The sequence below is a fragment of the Cucurbita pepo genome, unplaced genomic scaffold, assembly GCF_002806865.2.
Source record: "Cucurbita pepo subsp. pepo cultivar mu-cu-16 unplaced genomic scaffold, ASM280686v2 Cp4.1_scaffold000243, whole genome shotgun sequence".
Lineage (NCBI taxonomy): Eukaryota > Viridiplantae > Streptophyta > Magnoliopsida > Cucurbitales > Cucurbitaceae > Cucurbita > Cucurbita pepo.
The window spans coordinates 88,018-94,430 of record NW_019646497.1 but is presented as its reverse complement, the minus strand read 5'-3'; positions in this window follow the sequence as shown (position 1 = coordinate 94,430).

Sequence of the window (6,413 nt, the reverse complement as noted above, 5' to 3'; positions counted from 1 at the left end):
AAAAATGAAACTACTAAAGGTATTCCAAGAGTTGTAACATTCCTACTTTATGACCATAATTAGCCATTATGTAAATGTAACCGAAATTAAATAACAAGTCTTAAAATACAATAACTCTAAATTACTCTAAATTGTAACCCACCCAAAATTTACAACAATCAAACTTCATTCTTCTTCAATGTAGCATGAATTGAAACATCTTTTGATAATTTTGACAACCTTTTCTTCACATCTTCATTGAAGTATATTGTATGATTGATGTCTCTTGGTTCATATCATTCTCCACTTCTTCAAGAGGATTCGTCCTCGAATCTATTTGTGTAACTTTGCTGCAAAAAATAAGTTATGGAAATACGACGGACCTCACAACACTCTCTCAAGAGTATATGCTCAAGGAATTTTAGGCCACTCTATTTGCACTCATTTACACAAATGAAGCTCTCATTCTCACCTCTCAAATTTTTTAGTAGAGCTTAGATTGGATTTTTTTTTTTATTTTGGATCGATTAAAAACTAAAAGGATAAAAAACAAATTGAAAAGAAACGCAAAGGAAACATATATCCGATCTTGAGCCTGAAGCTCTGATACCAAATGATAAGATAAGGAATCAATACAAGGGGAATAAGATTCGGTTACCTTGTTGATCGAATATCTCAAGGCAAGAACACTTGATTGAGATTGGAATCACTCCACAAGCAAGATCGATCATGTCTTGCTTGAATGATTCTTGTTGATCAAATATCTCAAGGCAAGAACACTTGCTTGAGATTCGAATCACTCCACAAGATATGATGTTGGAGGTATTTTCATCTCAAAATATGATGTTGGAGGTGAAGAGAAAGGAGAAACGTTGAATAACCAAAAGAACATAACGAGAAACGAATGTCGGAATGACATTACAGAGGAGAGAGAAAGTCGCCTGAGTAAAGAAGAAACAAAGGTCATAAAGACCGTGAACATATTAGGCTTGAAGAAGCTAGTTTACTTAGAATGAGAAGGAAATTAACATGGTGGTTTACAAATCTTATAATGTATGATCCGTTAACATGGTGGTTTACAAGTCTTATAATGTATGCTTTGTTTCTCATTTTCCTCTACCATTTTCAATAGTCTAAGCCCACCATCGGTGAGTTTGGGCGGTCACAATGACGAAAAGAAAATATGTACAATAATTGAAAATTGGAAAGTTAAAAGATCATAAAATGGCTGCAAAGAAGTCAGGTCAATTTTCTTTTAAAAAAATGATGGTCAATTCAACTTTTTTAATATGAAACAAACCAACTCAACATTTTTTCCTAAAAAATAACATTAAAGATTATGAAATGAAAGAGATATTCAGGAGACTACGAAATGGAAGAAATTATGTGAAAACATAGGGAAGAGATCAACGAAAAATTCCGAAGTAATTATAATATCAAGACACTTAATTTTTTTTGTCTAGAGCATGTATAAACAAAAAAAAAAAAAAAAAAAAAAAAAAAAAAAAANCTAAAGCTGAGAAGTGGCGGGTTGGCCTCTACTATAAAAGGGAGGTCCCCCACTTCATTTTATCATCCTAAATGAACGGTTCGAATCAGTTAGAGATTACACTTTTTGATGGCTCAATGCCAAAATTTTGGCTGATCCGGCATGGGTTTGATTCTCTCATACCCTTTCCTCCAAGTTTAAGTTAGTATAACTACCTTCTGGCTTGTTAAATTTTTTGAATCGATTTTAAAGTTTTTATGCATAACTTAGCTTTGTTTAAATTATTAGGAGTCAGTTTGTATGCATAATTAGGCTTTGTTTAAATTATTAGGAGTAAGTTTCTCTCCATAATGCTTTGTTTAAATTATTTGGAGTTAGTTTCTATGTATAATTGAGCTTAGTTTAAATTACTAAGAGTAAGTTTTTATGCATAATTAGACTTAGTTTAAATTATTAGTATCAAGTTTTTATGCATATTTACGCTTAAGTTAAATTTATGAATCAAACTTAAATTATTTATGCGTAATTAGGCATAGTTTAAATCATTAAGAGTATGTTTAAAATTATTTCATGCCAAATTAGGTGAGTCAACTCTCATAGTACTAATTTATGATTGTTGGACACATTAGGCAGAATTAAATTTCAGAGAGAAGTGTTAAATAGCTCTAGCATCAAGGAGTCATAGTAGCTTCGGCTTAGGTCAACCAAGTAAGTGGCCCTACCGTCGTGAAATTGTACGTTGTATGGTGGCACATGCCTTTGGTTTCCCATGTGTCATAATTTGTATGTTGAGACCGTTATGATTTAATACGTAAATGTTATACAACGTGAACGTTATGTTGTCTTGGATGAATTGATATAAGATATAATGTGATGTGATATTTTATGCTCGGATTGCATTATGTGACTGGTAAGGTATTTACTCTATGAATTGCACGTTACGAAACGTTATATTGAAAGCTTGAAAATGTTACGTTATGTCTTGTAAATTGCATGTATAACATGATATGATGACATGAAAAATGAGAAATAATATGAAATATAACCTTGGTATAAGCATGAACGATATGATAAATGATATGAGAAATGGTATGATACGAATAAAATGATAGTGGGATTATATTTAATAATGTTTCAATTGGAAAAATATTGGGACCTCATGAATTAACGTGTGCTCATGCATTTGGGGATACCCATCGTGTTTGCTATACCTTAGTAATACAAAACAAGCTTTTTCGATACAATACTTACAGAGTCGCAGACTACTCGCAACACAACNTCTCAAGAAATCATTTCTGATATGGAAGATCAGACAAAGCTTCAACTACAAAGCATATTAAAAATTCCAAGAGATCAGACAACCTACACCGACCTCACTTTGATACAAGATTGTTGAACATAACTCGTGAGAAAAACTCACACTCTTTATTAACACCAAACGAAAAGAGAATACAAGATACTTGGTAGAATACTACTGCTTTGTTTTTTGTTTTTTATTTATGAAACCTAGGTAGGGTGGAGAACTTTTGCATGGTTGGAATACTTCAAGAAGTTTTGCAAGCTAGGGTTTCTACAAAGGTAGAATTCTTGCTCTTCTATTTATTACCTTGTTTTAATTCTTAATAAAAATGAAAATGGTTCCCAATGCTACTGCTATGTGGATGAAGTGTTTATTCCCTTCACACAGGATTCCAGGCAACGTCACTTGGAACATATGAATCCTTAGATGTAGGTTTTAGACTACACCGCATGGAATGTAATAAGCCTATGGCATTGGTTTCAGATTGAATTGCAAGGAATGAATGAAATCTAGAATACAGGTTAAAACTACGTCACTTGAAACGCATGAAGCATTGGACATAGGTTAAGATTGTGTTGCTTGGAACACATGAATTCTTGGACACAGGTTATCAGGTTCATGTCTTGTACTACAATTCCTAGGGGGAGTGTCTTAGGAAACAAAATGACAAACAAGAATAAGAAATAAGAATAGGAACCAAGAACAAGATGAAGGACAAAGACAAAAACTAAGAATTAAGGATGAGGATTAGAATATGGACCAAGATCCAAGTTCTCATTATTAAGATTGGAGAACCTTGGAACTAAGACCCTTAGGCAAGAACATAGATTAAGGACTCAAATCCCAAAACCAAGATCTTTGAGCAAAATCATGACAAGAACTTCGAACTCTAGAATTGAACATAAAGATCATAAGTTCTTAAGTCAAGAATATGACAAGAAAGAGTGTGATATCCTAGTGCACGTTAAGGACACAATTAAGAGCCTATAAGTAGTTTACCTACTGAATATTTGTACCAAGCACACCTTAACGACACGATTAAAAGCCTATAAGTAGGCTACTTACTAAGTCTTTATTCTCATTCAAGATTTTTCTTGTTTTTCAACTGATAAGAAGAAGCTGGCCGAGGATGGGCACAAATAGGAGCAGGTGCCATATAGAGTCAAACATTGTTTTAATCGCTTAAAATATATTTTATGTTTTCAAAATAGTCGCGACTCGAGTTAGAAGAGTGGAATTGTGATATTACTCCTCGCTTCTAAGCATGAAAACCATCTTGATAGACCAATTTTATCTTTCCAACATGCTTTGTCCTCATTCACATGCATCCTAGGAAAATTTCTAAAAGATCTCCCAGCATATAATTGCTCCGAGTAAAGCATGCTTAACAATGTAGTCCTATGATTGAATAATAAAGGAAGGTTTTCCTTGGTTTTATAGGTAGTGACTTTCAAGTCTTTTAAACACTTCTTAGTCATCTTATCCTCACGGTCGCTCTTATGAGGATGTGATCTTAGGTGATTTATGTACCCAGAGTTTTTTTTTAATATATACTTAATTCATACTTGGTTTAGGATTAATGTGAAAATCCAAGCGATAAAAACAAGTATTTCTTATGAAAAGTCCAAGGTGGCTACTTACATCATTGTCGATGTTCGGGACTTTCATTCTTGAGCTTTCGGTATCCGAATTATTCAAAATTATCTTTAATATATTTATCTTTGAGTCTACTTTTAGTAACCATAAAGAAATTCATAAGAACTTTTCTGAAAGGGGTTCAAATTGATCAAAAAGTGTAGAAAGGTCAACATATGGTTACTAGAAAAATCACGATTTTTCTTACCATACCACTCTAGTTTTTCCTTTGTACCGCTCTATATATGCCTCTAATGGACTAAATTTGTTCACGAAATATTTAGATGAAGTTTCAAGGAAGAAGTAGAGGCCAATTTCACACCTTGTCATGTTGGGTTTTATGTCCTAAAACTCATAGTTTGTAAACAAAAACATATTCTATTTTCAATAAAGTTATTATTGATGTTTATTCAGTAAAGATTGTTTTTGAATAAAGTGAATGTTACGATCATTAATCAAAATCAAAAAAACTANTTATCCTCACGGTCGCTCTTATGAGGATGTGATCTTAGGTGATTTATGTACCCAGAGTTTTTTTTTAATATATACTTAATTCATACTTGGTTTAGGATTAATGTGAAAATCCAAGCGATAAAAACAAGTATTTCTTATGAAAAGTCCAAGGTGGCTACTTACATCATTGTCGATGTTCGGGACTTTCATTCTTGAGCTTTCGGTATCCGAATTATTCAAAATTATCTTTAATATATTTATCTTTGAGTCTACTTTTAGTAACCATAAAGAAATTCATAAGAACTTTTCTGAAAGGGGTTCAAATTGATCAAAAAGTGTAGAAAGGTCAACATATGGTTACTAGAAAAATCACGATTTTTCTTACCATACCACTCTAGTTTTTCCTTTGTACCGCTCTATATATGCCTCTAATGGACTAAATTTGTTCACGAAATATTTAGATGAAGTTTCAAGGAAGAAGTAGAGGCCAATTTCACACCTTGTCATGTTGGGTTTTATGTCCTAAAACTCATAGTTTGTAAACAAAAACATATTCTATTTTCAATAAAGTTATTATTGATGTTTATTCAGTAAAGATTGTTTTTGAATAAAGTGAATGTTACGATCATTAATCAAAATCAAAAAAACTAAGAACACTCTGACTATAGTATGATTACTTTAACTATATGTAGAGACATAAGAGTGGATTAAGTTCAAGTATATAGTCAAAATGATCTAAAGTACAGGGATAAGGCTGAGTACCTTATTCTGGGGACACTATGGATACGGTCCACTTTTGTATATGATATAAACAATGTGATCACTAAATTGTACATGTGGAGACATGTAAGTGGTGGCGTCCTATGCAATGAATATTGCATAAGATCGGACCATGAAGAAAACCACTCACACTTTATAATGTCGTTTACTATTGTGACTGATTTTTTTCATTCGATTACCTAGGTAACATGATCTTAATCCTGAGCTAACTATGAACTCCTATTTATTCAGAATTATCCTTAGATTTACATGGGTGAGAGTGGCCCGAGTTCGCTGTCTCAATAAGCCTCCCATTTCAGAGGTAAGACTAGGTGAATAGCTGGGGACATATGGTGTAAGATGGAATTCTTACATGGTATCTNATGGTTACTAGAAAAATCACGATTTTTCTTACCATACCACTCTAGTTTTTCCTTTGTACCGCTCTATATATGCCTCTAATGGACTAAATTTGTTCACGAAATATTTAGATGAAGTTTCAAGGAAGAAGTAGAGGCCAATTTCACACCTTGTCATGTTGGGTTTTATGTCCTAAAACTCATAGTTTGTAAACAAAAACATATTCTATTTTCAATAAAGTTATTATTGATGTTTATTCAGTAAAGATTGTTTTTGAATAAAGTGAATGTTACGATCATTAATCAAAATCAAAAAAACTAAGAACACTCTGACTATAGTATGATTACTTTAACTATATGTAGAGACATAAGAGTGGATTAAGTTCAAGTATATAGTCAAAATGATCTATAGTATAAGGATAAGGCTGAGTACCTTATT